The 18,850-nt window shown below is 41.1% G+C and overlaps 1 protein-coding gene across 1 annotated transcript in view; it reads left to right on the top strand.

Moving 5' to 3' along the window:
* The window catches only part of LOC103114303 (cytochrome b-c1 complex subunit 10-like), a 530,783-nt gene that overhangs the window by 149,684 nt on the left and 362,249 nt on the right, over positions 1-18,850 (top strand). The gene's annotated exons all lie outside the window — the stretch shown is intronic.

Raw genomic sequence — 18,850 nt, 5'->3', positions numbered from 1 at the left:
TTTCTGAGTTTGATCCCTAGCAGCACATGTATCAGAGTAGTAGTTGGTTATCCTCCTCTCGCTTTTATTAATAAGTAAAATACTAAAAAGAAACACTTTTTTTGGAGGGGGTAGATAGCATAATGGTTATGCAGAGAAACTCTGATGCCTGAGGCTCTGAAATCCCAGGTTCAGTCCCCCCGCACCACCATAAGCCAGAGCTGAGCAGTGCTCTGGTGTTTCTCATGTGTCTTTCTCTCTGTGCATCTCTCTCAAAAATATAAATAAATAAATAAAATATTTAAAAAAAACCACTTTTCCCCCCAAGTGGATTCGGATGGGTCAGTAAAAACTAAGTGTACATATAATTAATAGACTGCTTTTCTTCTTTCTTTCTTTTCTTTCTTTTTTTTTTTATTTATAAAAAGGAAACACTGACAAAACCATAGGATAAGAGGGGTACAACTCCACACAATTCCCACCACCAGAACTCTGTATCCCATCCCCTCCTTTGATAGCTTTCTTATTCTTTAACCCTCTGGGAGTATGGACCCAAGGTCATTATGGGATGCAGAAGGTGGAAGGTCTGGCTTCTGTAATTGCTTCCCCGCTGATCATGGGCATTGACAGGTCGATCCATACTTCTAGCCTGTCTCTCTCATTCCCTAGTGGGGTGGGGGTCTGGCAAAGCGGAGCTCCAGGACACATTGGTGGGGTCTTCAGTCCAGGGAAGTCTGGCTGGCATCATGGTAGCATCTGGAACCTGGTGGCTGAAAAGAGAGTTAACATACAAAGCCAAACAAATTGTTGACCAATCATGGACCTAAAGGCTGGAATAGTGCAGATGAAGAGTTGGGGGTGGGGGGGCTCCATTGTGTAGATAGCTAGTAGGCATATTTAAGTTATATTCCACAGGGCCTGTGGTTATACTAGTTTTTTTTTCTCTCTTTTTTTCCTCCCCTGAGCCTGAAATCTGATATGCAGGTGGAGTCAAGTTATTGTCTGGGGAGTTGATGTCATGGCTGGAAAAAGGACCAGAAAGCTGAATCAGGGAAGAGAGTAGCTCCCAAATATGGGAAAGGTATATAAATATTGTTGACTATAAACCCCATCGATTTAATGTGATCTGGGGCCCATATTCAGCTTAGGAGCCTATGGGACCTCTGCATGCCTGTAGATCTGAGCTCACATTCTTTGGTCTTGTTTCTTTTTAAGGGTTTTTCTTTTCATTTTTGTCTCCAAGGTTATCTCTGGAGCTTGGTGCCTGCACTACAAATCCACTGCTCCCGAGGCCAGTTTTTTCCCTTTTGGGTTCATGTTCTCAGTCACCATCTGGAAGCACAATGCAAGGAGAATCTTCATGAATGGTAGAGCAGTGCTATGGTGTCTCTTTCTCTCTGTGTGGCTCTCTTCTTCTCATGTCTCTCACCTTATATCTGAAAAAAAAAATTCCACTAGAAGTAGGGAAATCTTACAGTTTTGAAGGCCCACTGAAGCCCTGTTGGCAAAACAGTAGTGGTCAGGGATGTGATTCAGTGATTGAGTACAGGGCTTGCATACATGAGGCCTGGGGCTTAATCTCTGATATGGTAATACTCCTGTCTCTATGTTACATTCTATCAATTAATTTAAAAAAAGAAATGAGACAAATTTTGACAAGGATGTGGAGAACCTGGAAGTTGGAACTCTCACACATTGCTGGTAGGAATGTAATATGGCATATCTGATATAGGAAAATTTGGCATTTAAAGAGTTTAATATTAAATTATTATATTAAGTTGTCAGAAAAGTCACATTTTCCTATGTTATTTATATAAAGAACAAAGATAATGATATATTACCTATTTTGTTTGATAACCTTTTGCTATTTTTTCAGTGAACTTCGTAATTCCTCATTCATAGAAGGACCTGTCTTTAGCAGCAAGAAAATGAGTAAGTGAAGTACTGGGGAGACATCATAGTGATTATGAAATAGAGTTTCATGTCTGAGACATCAAAGTTCCAGCCTTAATCCCTAGAAATACCACAAGCCAGAGCTGAACAACACACTAATTAAATATATATATGTACATTTGTTGGAAAAGTTATGACATATTTTTTATGTCAGTCATAATTGAAGATTCACAACCTCAATTTCTTCCCCTTTCTATTTTATTTGATAGAATAGAGGAAAATTGAGTGGGGGGTGAGTGACAGAGAGGGAGAGACAAAGATAAGACATCTGCAGACCTGCTTTACCATTTGTGAAACATCCCCCCTGCAGGTGGGGAACAGGGGCTTGAACCCAGGTCCTTATACATGATCATGTCTGCTCAAGCAAGTGCACCAGCATCTGACCCCACAACCTCAATTTGCCTTAATCTCACAAGCTGCCTGTACACAGTTATTTGGTTGTCTATGGGTTGCCTATGGGTTATCACATGTTACCCATACAGATGAGATTGAAATTCATTAAAATCAACCTACCTCACTACTTTTAGGATGGCTGTCATCAAAGAGAAAGAGAGAGGGAATACACTGGCAAAAGGAGGGTGGGGTAGATAGGATAATGACTATGCAAACAGACTCTCATGCCTGAGGCTCCAGATTACCAAATTTAATCCTTTTAAACTAGAGTTGAGCAGTGCTCTGGTAGATTAAACTTTCTTAATTAAACTTTAAATTTTAAAGTGGTATAGTCATTATGGAAAACAACAAGGGGATGGGTGGGTGGGGAGATAGCATAATGATTATGCAGAAACTCTCATACCTGAGGCTCCAAAGTCCCAGGTTCAATCCCCTGCACCACAGTAAACCAGAGCTAAGTAGTATTCTGTTAAAAAAAAAAGGGGGAAGGACTAAAGGTCATAGATATGGGTTAATTATCTCTGTTTTAAAAACAAATTTTATTTATTTATTACTTAATGAGAAAGATAGGAGGAGAGAGAAAGAACCAGAAGTCACTCTGGTACATGTGCTGCCAGGGATTGAACTTGGGACCTCACGCTTGAGAGTTCAATACCTTATCCACTGCACCACCTCCTGGACCACTTCTTTAGCTTTTTTTTTTTTTTTTTCAGCAGGGGTTTCCTGGGACTATATACCTGTGTGATTCCACCTCTCCTGGAGACTTTTTTGCCTCTAGGGTTACCTCTGGGGTTTGGTGCCTGCACTATGAATCCGCTGCTCCTGGAGGCCTTTTGTACCCCCATTTTGTGGCCCTGTTGTTGCCCTTGTTATTGTTGCCATTGCTGTTGTTGTATAAGACAGAGAGAAATTGAGAGAGGAGGGAAAAATAGAGAGGAGGAGAGAAAGACACCTGCAAACCTGCTTCACTGCTTCTGGAGCAACCGCCCTGCAGGTGGGGAGCAGGGGGCTGGAATTGGGATTCTTACGCCAGTCCGTGTGTTTGGCGCCATGTATGCTTAGTAATTTGCTGCACTACCACCCGGGCCCATTCTCCCTTCACTTCCTAAGTCACATCTACACTCATTACTACTTCTGATTCTCCTTTCTTTTAACTCTTCCATCTCAAATAAGTGTTACAGTGCCTGACTTCCTCTGGTGTTTTCCAGATTCTCTTCCCTTTCAGTGATGGTATAAAAACAAAGATAAGGGGGCTGAGTGCACATGTTGCAATGCACAAGAACCCAGGTTGAGCCCCTGGTCCCTATCTGCAGTGGGAAAACTTTGTTAGTGGTGAAGCATGCTGCAGGTGTCTCTCTGTCTGTCTCTCTCTCTCTATCTGTCCCCTTTCATCTCAATTTCTGACTGTCTTGATCCAACAAATAAAATAAAGTAAAGTAAAAAGATAAGTAGGAAACAAAAGCTACAAACCACGTGCCAAGTGCATATAGTTAAAAGTAGTCATTATGGAACTGTTTCCCTAGTAATGGGTCAGGGGTGGAGTCACAGAGAAACAATCAATCCACCAGCGCATAGCCTTCAAGAATCCACTCTCCCACCAGTTTGTGAAACACCTGTAACCTCAAATTTTGGTTTGACAATAAAGCTTCAGCCATGTACTTCTGACTCCAAATCTTTGGTCACAGTCAGTACCTGCTCAAACAGACTGCTGGCACTGTCTTTACAGAGAATCAAACGTAACAGGAAGACAGGGCACCACCTACAAAGACAAGCTAATAAAGTAGCTTGATAAAATAAAACTTCAAATTCAACAGAACTATATAAACCTAGTGATAAAAACTTTAAGACTGTGATCTAATGGTGTTCATCTAATGAGAAGAGTTACGAAATGCTGCAACAAATTCAGAGAAATGAAGGAAAGCATAGTTGTCCAGGAGGTGGCATAATGGATAAAACACTGGACTCTCAAGCTTGAGGTCCTAAATTTAATCCCTGGCAGTACATGTACCAGAGTGATGCCTGGTTCTTTCTTTCTCTCTTCCTATATTTCTCATTAGTAAATAAGTAAAATCTTAAAAAGATGAAGGAAATTATAAAAAAAAAAACCATAGTAGAGATCAGAGTAGTGAAAAATACAGTCACTGAGAAAAAAAGCACAGGGAAATCTACAAGAAGACAGATACCAACAGTCAAAGTGTAGAGCAAATGACTCGCAAAGGAAGGGTAGAGGGTGAAAATCACCTTGAGGTCTTGTTGAATCATGATGGAAAGCGAACTAAGTTGTGAGTGAGAGTATTCTGCAAAGAACTTTCTTTTTTTTTTTTGGGGGGGGGTAAAATTCCACACAGTTCCCATCACCAGAGTTCCATATCCTGTCTCCTTCATTGGAAATTCCCCTATTATTTTTTTTTTATTTAAGAAAGGATTAATTAATAAAACCATAGGGTAGGAGGGGTACAACTCCACACAATTCCCACCGCCCAATCTCCATATCCCATCCCCTCCCCCGATAGCTTTCCCATTCTCTATCCCTCTGGGAACATGGACCCAAGGTCATTGTGGGTTGCAGAAGGTAGAAGGTCTGGCTTCTGTAATTGCTTCCCCGCTGAACATGGGCGTTGACTGGTCAGTCCATACTCCCAGTCTGCCTCTCTCTTTCCCTAGTAGGGTGGGTCTCTGGGGAAGCTGAGCTCCAGGACACATTGGTGGGGTCTTCAATCCAGGGAAGCCTGGCCGGCATCCTGATGACACCTGGAACCTGGTGACTGAAAAGAGAGTTAACATACAAAGTCAAACAAATTGTTGAGCAATCATGGACCCAAAGCTTGGAATAGTGGAGAGGAAGTGTTAGGGAGGTACTCACTGCAAACTCTAGTGTACTTCTGCTTTCTTACTTTGGTGCCATACTCCAAACTCAGTCAATATCTGCTTTGCGTTTCTACTTCTTTTTTTTTTTCTACATGCATAACATTCCCCAGATTCCCATTTAACAATACAACCCCCACTATTTCATTCATCATTTTTCATGGACCTGTATTCTCCTGCAAAGAACTTTCACCGAAAGATGAGAAATTTTACCCATGTGTCAACAAATGCACTTTAAGCCATTAACCCCCCCATAGAAATATTTTTAAAATGTGAAAAAAAAAAACTAAAAAAAAAATAATAAAAACAAAGATAAACATTTTGTGTACCAGTGGAATTGGGGTTCAGAGCCCCCTGGTCCTCTTCCCCTAAGAATTTTCCCCACCTGAAGAGTATGGACAAAAATTCTTTTTAAAAATTTTTATCAGTGACTTAATGATTGACAAGATTGTGGGATAGGAGGGGTACAACTCCACACAATTCACTCCACCAAGTGCCATATCCCATCCCGTTCATTGGAAGCTTCCCTATTCTTTATACCTTTGGGAATATGGACCAAAGATCTTTATGGGGTGCAAAAGATGGGAAGGGGGCTGGGCGGTAGCGCAGCGGGTTAAGTGCTGGTGAGGCAAAGCACAACGACCAGAGTAAGGATCCCGGTTCTAGCCCTGGGCTCCCCACCTGCAGGGGAGTCATTTCACAAGCAGTGAAGCAGGTCTGCGGCTGTCTTTCTCTCCTCCTCTCTCGATTTATGTTGGTCTCCCCCTCCTCTCTCTATTTCTCTCTGTCCTGTCCAACAACAACAACATCAGTGGTAACAATAACTACAAGGGCTACAAAATGGGAAAAAATGGCCTCCAGGAGCACTGGATTCTTAGTGCAGGCACAGAGCCCCAGCAGTAACTCTGGAGGCAAAAAAAAAAAAAAAAAGGGGGACTTATGGCTTCTGTAATTGCTTCTCTGCTAGAAAAGGGCATTGACTGGTCAATTCATACCCCCAGCCTGTTTTTATTTTTTTTCCTAGTGGGTTAGGGCTCTGGGGAGGTGGGGTTCCAGGATTCATTGGTGAGGGTGTTTGCCCAGGGAAGTCAGGTTGGCATTGAAAAGGAATTTCCAAAATTTAAGCTCCTGAGTATGAATATTGCATGTGCTTATAATATGATTATGGTGTGGTTTTTTTTTAATAGTTTTTTAAATATTTATTTATTCCCTTTTGTTGCCCTTGTTTTTTATTGTTGTAGTTATTATTGATGTCGTTGTTGTTGGATAGGACGTGCACTTAACCTGCTGTGCTACTGCCTGATTATGGTGTATTTGTAAGAAAGCCCCACAAGGTATTTATTAGAAATCTGGGTGATTGGGACTCGGGCCGTAGCGCAGCGGGTTAAGCGCAGGTGGCGCAAAGCACAAGGACCGGCATAAGGATCTCGGTTCGAACCCCGGCTCCCCACCTGCAGGGGAGTCGCTTCACAGGTGGTGAAGCAGGTCTGCAGGTGTCTATCTTTCTCTCCTCCTCTCTGTCTTCCCCTCCTCTCTCCATTTCTCTCTGTCCTATCCAACAATGACAACAACAATAATAACTACAACAATAAAAAAACAACAAGGGCAACAAAAGGGAATAAATAAATAAAATAAATTAAAAAAAATCTGGGTGATTGAAAGAATATCTCTGCCCTTACAGCTATCAGAGTAGAAAGAAGACTCCTGGCAGGAAGGCCAGAGCTAGAGAGACCAACATAGAACTAAGAGGGGAACCAAATGCAAATTACTAAGTCACAGTGACACTTATTTTCAGTTTTTCTAAAGAATTGAGATGAAGAAGGTCAGGATGAACTTCACTGAGTAAGCAGTAGATAAGTAGAGCATGAGGCCAGAAAAGTAAAATGCCTTATATAGAAAAGAGAATGTCAAGGCCAAGAAAGAGTTAACTAGCCAAACTGTAAGAAAGAGAGAAGTCCCAGATAACAGGAAACCATGGAAAATGTACACACACACACACACACACACACACACACACACACACACACACACACACCAGTGGTTATCTTATGCTGAGGCTAAACGTTCCCAGACACAGGTGTGCAGGAAAAGAGAACAGTAACCATAACAGTAACTAAGGCAACCAAACCCTGAGCAATGTGCACAAGTCCCACCCCTTCACCTTGCAGCTTTTGTTTTTGTAATGGTGCTTTCTGTTCTCAGCCTGCACCTCCTATATAAGCTTGTACATCCCTTTGTTTAGGGCCACGAGTTATCAGAGTTATCTGGACTCTAGGTCTGTGTTTACCCTTTCTCCTCCACCCACCGCAGCTCCAGTCTTTTTTTATTTCCAGCAGAATTCCCTAACAGCATCATGGTAATATCTGCAACTTGCTGGCGGAAAAGCATTAAAATACAAAGCAGAGCAAATTGTTTAGTAAGCAGGAAACTAAAACTAAGAACATAGCAGATGCGATTTGGGGTCTTCATGTTGGAAGGAGCTAGGAAGTCTATTTTTGGTATTTTCCAAGGGGCCCATGACTTTACTAATATTTTCCTGAGCTTGATAGCTAACTTGTAGAAGGGCTGAAAGTATTGTCTGGGAAGATGGTGTCAGATTTGGAAATAGGACTAGAAGTCTGGATTGGGGCAGAGAGAAGCTCCCAAATATGGGAAAAGTATATAAATACAATTTACTGTAAACACCACTGATCTGACCTTGGACCCGTGTCTATCCATACTTTGCACAGAAGCCTGTTCAACCTCTGGATCCCTGCTGGTCTGAACTCACATTCTATGAGCGTGGCTAGGAACATTCTAGGCTGCACTCATTTCAGGGCCAGTCTTCTTTGAGTAGCAGAGTATGTCAACCTAGCTTCCCTCCAGAGAGTGAGGCAGTTTCATTGTTCTATATTGAAGGCAAGGACCTGTAGAGGCCCACAAGAGGGTTTATGATGTTGTTCCTGATGGAGATGACCAGTGATGGTGGAGAGATGGATCTGTCAGAGGTCCAGGCCCATCATATCGTGTGGGAATTCCAGGATTCCCTGATGAGGGCTCTAGATGATGGGGTGGCATAGTGGTGACCAAAAGGGCCATCATTAAAAAGTGCTGTGGATCAAAGTTCTTTTTGGTGTGAAGAAGGATGGAGTCTGGTTTCTGTAATTGCTCATCTGCTGGACCCCAATGTTGGCCAATGGATCCTTACCCTCAGGCTTTCTCTATCTTTCATTAATAGGGTAGTCTTTTGGAGAGGTGAGGTTCCAGACCACGTTGGTGAGGTCATCTGCCTAGGGAGGTCAGGATAGAATCATAGTAGCATCTGTAACCTGATGACTGAAAGTCAGTAAGATATTAAACTGGACAAAATGTTTAGTAAACAGGAACCAAAGAGTAGAAATAGAGCAGATGTGAATAAGGACCCTGGGGTGGAAAGAAGTTAGGATATCTATTTTAAGTATGAAAAAATGTGTCATGGCTTTTTGACAAAGCTGGAACCTCAGAATTTGAGAAAATTGGGAGCCAGGTGGTTAAGCGCAGGTGGCTCAAAGCGCAAGGGCCGGCATAAGGATCCCGGTTCGAGCCCCTGGCTCCCCACCTGCAGGGGAGTCGCTTCACAGGTGGTGAAGCAGGTCTGCAGGTGTCTATCTTTCTCTCCCCCTCTCTATCTTCCCCTCCTCTTTCCATGTCTCTCTGTTCATCCAATAACAATGACATCAATAATAACTACAACAATAAAACAACAAGGGCAACAAAAGGGAATAAATAAATAAAATAGATATTTAAAAGAAAATTAAAAAAAGGAATTTGAGAAAATTAACAGTTAACCCTCTAATTGTGATTACCTGTTTCTGTGTATTGAGCCTGAGTGTAACCTAGTAAGTAGGGTGAGAGGTAGGTTGTGCTCCTGTGTCCATTTAAAAGCTGTCTTGGGAGTCAGGTGGTAGTGCAGTGGGTTAAGCACAGGTGGTACAAAGCACAAGGATCAGTGTAAGGATCCTGGTTCAAGCCCCTGGTTCCCCACCTGCAGGGGAGTTGCTTCACAGGTGGTGAAGCAGGTCTGCAGGTGTCTGTCTTTCTCTCCCCCTCTCTGTCTTCCTCTCTTCTCTCCATTTCTCTCTGTCTTATCTGACAACAATAATAATGAAAACAATAAAACAACAAGGGCAACAAAAGGGAATAAATACATATATATATATATTTTAAAAATCTGTTTCTTTGTTTGCTATAGTCCTGTGGGACTTGTGAATGTAGTGACCATTGGCTACCAGAATTTGGAAGGCCTATTCCTTTGGTAGCAACCTTAAAAGTTTAGACACTGTATGTACATTCCACACTCTTTGATCCTCATGGAGAAGCTAGTAGTCAGGCGTCTCCTTTTGAATATATAGCATTGTGACAGGGTAGGTTTTAGAGAGAATATGTCTCAGCTTTTCCTATGTGTTTCAGTGTGGGCATTTTTCTCATTTGTTTGATGTGTAGGAGTTGATCAACCAGTTTTTGCACTATCCCAGAGTGAATTACTTCATCTGTAGTTCTCTATCTGATGCATTCATGGGTGGGGGAAAGTTCAAGAACTTTTTAGATCACTATTTGGTTACTTTTTCCTCTCTCGCTCTTTCCCCCCTTCCTTCTTTCTCTCTCTCTCTCTCTCTCTCTCCTTTTCTTGCCACAAGGGTTATTACTGGGGCTTGATGCTTACATGTCTAACCCACTTCTTCTGGTGACCATTTTTTTTCTTTTCTTTTTGAATAAAGTCAGAAATAAAAAGAGAAGAGGGAAGGAGGAAAAGATGGATGGATGGAAGGAGGGAGAGATAAAGATATTTGAGCTTAGCCTCACTGCTGTAAAGCTTTCCACCTGTAGGTGGGGATTAGAGGCTTTAACCTAGGTCTTTTTTTTTTTAATAATTTATTTCTTTATTGGGGAATTAATGTTTTACATTCAACAGTAAATACAATAGTTTGTACATGCATAAAATTCCCCAGATTCCCATTTAACAATACAACCCCCACTATGTCATTCATCATCTTTCATGGACCTGTATTCTCCCCACCCACCCACCCACCCCAGAGTCTTTTACTTTGGTGTAATAATCCAATTCCATTTCAGGTTCAACTTGTGTTTTCTTTTCTAATCTTGTTTTTCAACTTTGGCCTGAGAGTGAGATCATCCCATGTTCATCCTTCTGTTTCTGACTTATTTCACTCAACATGATTTTTTCAAGCTCCATCCAAGATCGGCTGAAAACGGTGAAGTCACCATTTTTTACAGCTGAGTAGTATTCCATTGTGTATATATACCACAACTTGCTCAGCCACTCATCTGTTGTTGGACAGCTGGGTTGCTTCCAGGTTTTGGCTATTACAAATTGTGCTGCCAAGAACATATGTGTACACAGATCTTTTTGGATGGATGTGTTAGGTTCCTTAGGATATAACCCCAGGAGGGGAATTGCAGGATCATAGGGTAGGTCCATTTCTATCCTTCTGAGAGTTCTCCAGACTGTTCTCCAGAGAGGTTGGACCAACTGACATTCCCACCAGCAGTGCAGGAGGGTTCCTTTGACCCCACACCCTCTCCAGCATTTGCTGCTGTTACCTTTTCTGATGTATGACATTCTCACAGGAGTGAAGTGATATCTCATTGTTGTCTTGATTTGCATTTCTCTGACAATCAGAGACTTGGAGCATTTTTTCATGTGTTTCTCGGCCTTTTGGATCTCTTCTGTGGTGAATATTCTGTCCAATTCCTCCCCCCATTTTTGGATGGGGTTATTTGTTGTCTTGTTGTTGAGTCTGGCAAGCTCTTTATATATGTTGGTTATTAAACTCTTGTCTGATGTATGGCATATAAAGATCTTCTCCCATTCTGTGAGGGGTCTCTTGGTTTGGGTAGTGGTTTCTTTTGCTGTGAAGAAGCTTTTTAATTTGATGTAGTCCCATAGGTTTATACTTGCCTTAGTCTTCCTTGTAATTGGATTCATTTCATTGAAAATGTCTTTAAAATTTATCCGGAAAAAAGTTCTTCCAATATTTTCCTCTAAGTATCTGATAGTTTCTGGTCTAACATCCAAGTCCTTGATCCACTTGGAATTTACTTTTGTATTTGGTGAAATATAGTGATTCAGTTTCATTCTTCTGCATGTTTCAACCCATTGTTTCCAACACCATTTGTTGAAGAGACTCTGCTTTCCCCATGTAATAGTCTGGGCCCCTTTGTCAAAGATTAGATGTCCATAGGTGTGGGGCCTCATTTCTGGGCTCTCAATTCTATTCCACTGGTCAGTGTGTCTGTTCATGTTCCAGTACCAAGCAGTTTTGATGACAATGGCCCTATAATACAGTTTGAGATCTGGGAGTGTGATGCCTCCGGTCCTGTTCTTTTTTCTCAAGATTGTTTTGGCAATTCTAGGTCTTTTCTGGTTCCAGATAAACATTTGTAGCATTTGTTCTATTCTCCTAAAAAATGTGCTTGGGATCTTGATGGGGATAGCATTAAATTTGTAGATGGCTCTGGGTAATATATTCATTTTGATGATGTTAATTCTTCCAACCCATGAACATGGAATATCTTTCCACTTCTTTGTGTCTTTTTCAATTTCTTTGAGTAGTGACTCATAATTTTCAGTATACAAGTCTTTCACTTCTTTGGTTAGGATTACTCTTAGATATTTTATTGTTTTTGTTGCTATAGAAAAAGGAACTGATTTCTGGATTTCAATTTCTTCTAACTTAGTGTTTGCATAGAGGAATGCCACTGACTTTTGAATGTTAATTTTACAGCCTGACACATTACTGTATTGCCTGATGATTTCCAAAAGCTTCTTGCTGGATTCCTTAGGTTTTTCCATGTATATTATCATGTCATCTGCAAATAAGGAAAGTTTGACTTCTTCTCTTCCAATCTGTATGCCTTGAATTCCTTGCTCCTGCCTGATTGCTATGGCAAGAACTTCCAACACTATGTTGAATAGTAATGGTGATAGTGGGCAGCCCTGTCTAGTACCTGATCTGAGTGGAAATGCTTCCAGTTTTTCACCATTGAGTATGTTGTTGGCTGTAGGATTTCTATATATAGACTCTACTATATTCAGGAATTTTCCATCTATTCCCATTTTTTGTAGTGTTTTGATCATAAAGGGATGTTGTATTTTGTCAAAGGCTTTCTCTGCATCTATTGATATGACCATGTGGTTTTTGGTCTTGCTTTTGTTGATGTGGTGGATCATGTTGATTGATTTACGTATATTAAACCAACCTTGCATGCCTGGGATAAACCCCACTTGGTCATGATGAACAATCTTTTTGATATACTGCTGTATCCGGTTGGCTAGAATTTTGTTCAATATTTTCGCATCTATGTTCATCAGAGATATTGGTCTGTAGTTTTCTTTTTTGGTTGTGTCCCTGTCTGCTTTTGGTATCAGGGTGATGTTGGCTTCATAGAAGCTGGCAGGGAGTATTCCAGTGTCTTCAATCTTCTGGAAGACTTTTAAAAGTAGAGGTATTAGTTCCTGTTTGAAGGTTTTGTAGAATTCATTTGTAAAACCATCTGGTCCAGGACTTTTATTTTTGGGGAGATTTTTGATAACTGTTTCAATTTCATTAGCTTTGATGGGCCTGTTCATGTTATCCACTTCCTCTTTACTTAGTTTTGGAAGTTGGTAGGTATCTAGGAAATCATTCATTTCTTCCAGGTTCTCTAGCTTGGTGGCATATAGTTGTTCATAGAAGTCTCGCATGATATGTTGAATTTCTGCGGTGTCTGTTGTGATATTTCCTCTTTCATTTATGATCCAATTTATTTGGGTCTTCTCCCTTTTTTTGTTTTGTGAGTCTGGCTAAAGGTTTGTCGATTTTGTTTACTCTTTCGAAGAACCAACATTTACTTTCATTGATCTTTTGTATGGTTTTCCTATTCTCAGTGTTATTTATTTCTGCCCTAACTTTAGTGATTTCTGTCCTTCTGGTTGCTTTAGGATTCCTTTGTTGTTCTTCTTCTAGGTCTTTAAGATGTGCAATCAGGCTGTTTATTTGTGCCTTTTCTTGTTTCCTAATGTGTGCTTGTATAGCTATGAACTTCCTCTTAGCTGTGTCCCAAATATTTTGATAGCTTGTGTCTTCATTTTCATTGAACTCTCGAAACATTTTGATTTCTTCCTTGATTTCCTCTTTGACCCAGAAGTTGTTAAGAAGTGTACTGTTGAGCTTCCACATTTTGGGACTGTTACTAATCTTTTGTTGATTGTTAAGTGTTAGTTTAATTCCACTGTGGTCTGAGAAGATGCTTGGGATGATTTCAGTGCTCTTGAATTGGCTGATGCTGTCTTTGTGGCCTAACATATGGTCTATCCTTGAGAATGATCCATGTGGATTTGAGTAAAATGTGTATTCCAGTTTCTTGGGATGAATCACTCTGAAAATGTCCAATAGTTCTAGTTTATCTATCTCTTCATTTAGCTCCCTTATGTCTTTACTGATTTTCTTCCTGGGTGATCTGTCAAGTTGAGATAGTGGGGTGTTGAAGTCCCCTACTATGATTGTGTTGCTGTCAATATATTGCTGTAGCTCTTTCAGTAGAAGTTTGATGTATTTAGATGGCTTCTCATTGGGTGCATAGATATTAATAATTGTTAAGTCCTCTTGATTGACTGATCCTCTGAGCATTAAGTAGTGTCCATTCCTATCTTTTTAAATCTTATCTATTTTAAAGTCTATCATGTCAGATATGAGAATAGCTGTTCCTGCCCTTTTTTGTGGGCCATTGGCTTGTATGATAGTTTTCCATCCTTTCACTTTAAGTCTGTGTTTGTCTTGTTGAGTTAGGTGAGTTTCCTGTAGACAACATATTGTTGGGTTGTGTTTTCTGATCCATCTTCCTACTCTGTGTCTTTTAATAGGTGAATTCAGGCCATTGACATTTATTGATATCAAAGATTGAAGATATTTTAACGCCATTCTTGTAGAGTTTGAGAGTGTTTTGATATATGTCCTATTTGTGGTGGTCTGGTTGTTTATAGGAGACCTTTCAGAACTTCTTTCAGGGCAGGCTTGGTGATGGTTGCTTCCTTCAACTGTTGCTTGTCTGAGAAGGTTTTGATGCTTCCATCTAGTCTGAATGACAGTCTAGCAGGATATAGTATTCTTGGTTGAAAGCCTTTCTCATTGAGCACTTGATAGATATCTTGCCATTCTCTTCTGGCCTGTAGTGTTTGTATGGAGAAGTCTGCTGCTAATCTTATGGGTTTTCCTTTGTAGGTGACTCTTTGTTTTTCTCTTGCAGCCTTGAGGATCCTTTCTTTATCCTTATTCCTTTCCATTCTAAGTATGACATGTCTTGGTGTCTTTAGGTCTGGGTTAATTCTGTTTGGGACCCTCTGGGCTTCTTGAATCTTTATGTCTTTGGTGTTGTCGAGACTAGAGAAATTTTCAGCTATTATGGCCTGGAGAATGCTTTCTTCCTCTCCTCTTTCTTCCTCTCGTAAGCCAATAATACGTATATTGTTTCTTTTGAAGTCATCCCATAGGACTCTGTTGTTGTTTTCAGCATCTCTTAATCTCTTTTTGAGATCTCTTACTTCTTTTTTAGTTGTCTCTAATTCATCCTCAATCTTGCTAATTCTGTCTTTTGCCTCATAGATTCTATTCTCTCTGCCCTCTACTGCTTTCTGGAGTTCATCTATTTTGTTGCCCTGCTCTGATACTGTTTTAGCTTGTTCAGCTAGTTGCCTTCTTAGCTCAGCAATTTCAGCTTTCAGCTCTCTAATAACCATGAGATAATTAGAATTTTCTTTCACATTCTCATTTGTTGTTCCTGCATTTCTGATTACAATTTTTTCAAATTCTTTACTCACTCCTGTTATTATTTCCTTAGCTAATGTTTGGATGTTGAACTCGTTTTGTGCTTCACCCTCTGGAGGACTTGTAGCTGGACTCTTGTCCTGGTTCGAGTCTTCAATATTTTTTCTTGTTGTTTTAACCATTTTATATATTATGTTATGAGTTCCCTTTATCAGTACTTTTCAAATTATTGATTACTATTGCCTGGATTGACTTGTGTCTAAGTAATTTAATTAAAGGGTTTACCGTGGTGGAAGTGAACAGTTTTTTCAATCCCTGAGTTGGAGCTCAGTGGTGTAAAAGCCTCTTTTTTTTTCTTCCCTGTAGGCTATGGGAGCCTGAGGGCTTTTAAACTATCAATAGGCTTCTTAGCTTAATCACTGACTCCTGACCAAGAGATAAAGCAGGGTGTGGCAGAGATAATCCAGTGGTTATGCAAAGAGACTTTCACAGCCCCTCAGCTATGCCACTGAGGTATAGGTCTTCTCCTGAGTTTCCCAGTTAGATCTCTGTCCTCTGGTGTCCCTCCCTGTTGCTGCTCCAGATTCTGAGGGTAGTAGCAATGGAGACTCAGAGTTGCACTTGGTGAGTCTCTGGGGAGTCCTTTCCTCCCTTCAGCTGTCCCCTTGTTGGTGGAGCAGACTGGAGGTGGTGTTTCCACTGATAAACTGTTGAAGTGTTAGCAGTCACTTAATCTCTCCTTAGGCCCCTCCTCTCTGTCACCAGCCACGCGTGTTTGTACTCACGGGTGATTTACTGGGTTTCTGTGGTCATTCTAGTCCTGTCTTGTTTCGGTCCGGGTGGTCTCCTTTGGTATTCCTAGTTGATCCGGGAGAGGAGAGAAAGGGATCTAACCTAGGTCTTTGTGCATAGTCAGGTATGTGGTCTGCTGAATATACCACTGCCTGGTACTCTCTTTAATTTCAAATCTTTTCATTTTTTTTTCTTCCAGGGTTATTGCTGGGGCTCACTATAAATCCACTGCTCCTGAAGGCCACTTTTTCCTATTTTGTTGCCCTTGTTATTGTTGTTGCCATTGCTATTGTTGTTGTTGAATAGGACAGAAAGAAATTGAGAGGGGGGGAAGACAGATAGGGGAAGAGAAAGATAGACACCTGCAGACCTGCTTCACCGCTTGTGAGGTGACCTCCTTGCAGGTGGGGAGCCAGGGGCTCCAACTGGGTTCTTTATGCCGATCCTTGAGCTTCGCACCATGTGCGCACTACCGCCCACCACCCCCTTTCCTCTTTAATTACCTTCTGTCTCCTTAGGATAACAGAAGAGAATTTACACAAGTTCCCACCACAGTACCTATCTTCCATCAGTAACTATATGAGCTACTAATTACTAACTCCTATTACTATCCCTGAATCATCTTGTTTCTAGAAAGGGTCAACTCATTTGGTAGTGTTGTGTTGAAGCCTGCTCTTGTAGGCTCACATGGGCTTATTGTTAGCATCACAAGACTTTATGAACTGGTAATTAAACCACTGATAACTTGGAATCAGCCACTGTAGAAGTATTGGGTACCGATGCCTTGGGTACCATCAAGTGCTGCAAATTAGTGTTCTTCCAATTTCTTTTCCTTTCTGTAGAAGTCATTTAACATGTACCTATTGCCTATTCATGCAATATACTGTAAGCATGTGTATATGTTGTCTTGCACATTTGAATTTTTGGTTTATATGATTTTAAAGAAAATATTTATTTTATTTATTTATTCCCTTTTGTTGCCCTTGTTGTTTTATTGTTGTAGTTATCATTGCTGTCATTGTTGTTGGATAGGACAGAGACAAATGGAGAGAGGAGAGGCAAGACAGAGAGGGGAAGAGAAAGATAGACACTGGCAGACCTGTTTCACCACTTGTAAAGCGACTCCCCTGCAGGTGGGGAGCCAGGGCTTGAACCGGGATCCTTACGCTGGTCCTTGTGCTTTGCGCCACCTGTGCTTAACCCGCTGCGCTACAGCCCGACTTCCTATATGATTTTTTTTTTTTTTAAAGCCAAAGCACTGCTTAACTCTGGCTATGGTGGTGAGGGGGATTGAAACTGGACTTTGGAGCCTCATGCAAGACAGTCATTTTGCATAACAATTATGCTATCGATTCTTATGCTAGTTGATTATGGTATGTGTTTTTTCATAAGTTTTCTCTCACATTATGTTTAGAAGGTACATTAGAGCTGATATGTGTATATTCATTTTTTACTGGCCTCTCTTGCTTTCTGAGGCTATAAGCTCCATAAAGTCACTAGTGTTTTTTGTTTTTTTTTTCTTATTGGGGAGATTAATGGTTTTTAGTAAATATAATTATTCATACATGTGTAAAATTTCTCAATTTTCTACAAACACTCTCCCTCCCAGCCCAAGTTCTCCTCTAACATCATACGCCACAATCTGAAAGACCCCCCTCTCTCCCCCATTGAGTCTTTTCTTTTAATTTTTTTTGTTATCTTTATTTATTTATTGAATAGAGACAGCCAGAAATTGAGAGGGACTGGGGTGATAGAGAGGAAAATAGAGAGACACTTGCAGCCCTGCTTCACCACTCGTGAAGCTTTCCCCCTGCAGGTGGGGGCCAGGGGCTTGAACCTGGATCCTTGTGCACTGTAACAGGTGCGCTCAACCAGGTGCACCACCACCCGGCCCCCCTTCTTTTCTTTTTTAAAAATTTATTTATTTATTTATTTATTTTCCCTTTCGTTGCCCTTGTTTTTATTGCTGTTGTAGTTATTATTATTGTTGTTATTGATGTAGTCATTGTTAGGACAGAGAGAAATGGAGAGAGGAGGGGAAGACAGAGAGGGGGAGAGAGAGAAAGACACCTGCAGACCTGCTTCACCGCCTGTGAAGTGACTCCCCTGTAGGTGAGGAGCCGGGGCTCCAACCGGGATCTTTACTCCGGTCCTTGTGCTTTTCGCCACGTGCGCTTAACCCGTTGAACTACTGCCTCACTCCCTTCTTTTCTTTTCTTTTGAGTAAAATATACTAAACCTAGTCTACTTTATTTTTTTAATTTTTCCTATCTTTATTTATTTGATAGAGACAACCAGAAATTGAGAGGAAAGGGGAGCTAGAACAAGAGAGAAACACCTGCAGCACTGCTTCGTCACTTATGAAGCTTTCTCCCTGCAGGTGGGGACTGGGGCTCGAACCCAGGTCCTTGAGCATTGTAACGTGTGTCCTCAACCAGATACACAACCATCAGGTCCCCCAAGTTCTACTTTAAAGGTACATTTTTTTTTTTTGCCTCCTGGGTTATTGCTGGGGCTCGGTGCCTGCATTATGAATCCACTGTTCCTGGAGGCTATTTTTTCCCTTTTGTTGCCCTTATTGTTTATCACTGTTGTTATTGCCGTTGTCGTTGTTGGATAGGACAGAGAGAACTTGAAAGAGGACAGGAAGACAGAGAGGGGGAGAGAAAGATAGACACCTGTAGACCTGCTTTACCGCTTGTGAGTGACCCTCCTGCAGGTGGGGGAACTGGTAGCTCAAACCAGGTTCTTTATGCCAGTCCTTGCACTTTGTGCCATGTGCACTTAACCCGCTTCGCAACCACCTGCCCCCAAAGGTACATATTTTTATGTACACAACCTGGGTTTGAGCCTGGCCTCCACTGTAGGAGGAAGCTTCACTGCTGTGGTATCTTTCACTCTCTTTCTGTATCTCTGTCTTTCTGGAAAAGTTGAGTAGGAATAGCGGAGCTCCAGTGATGACAGAAAAAGAACATGTTTTTGTTACCTTTATTCTCTTTTTAAAAATTTTGTTTATTTATTAATGAGATAGATAGGGAGAGAAAGTTTGAGTGAGAGAGAGAAAGAACCAGACGTCACTCTGGTAC

The sequence above is a fragment of the Erinaceus europaeus genome, chromosome 8 (genome assembly GCF_950295315.1).
Source record: "Erinaceus europaeus chromosome 8, mEriEur2.1, whole genome shotgun sequence".
Classification (NCBI taxonomy): Eukaryota; Metazoa; Chordata; class Mammalia; order Eulipotyphla; family Erinaceidae; genus Erinaceus; species Erinaceus europaeus.
The sequence above is the reverse complement of the archived record's forward strand: the minus strand, read 5'-3'. Positions and strand labels throughout refer to the sequence as shown.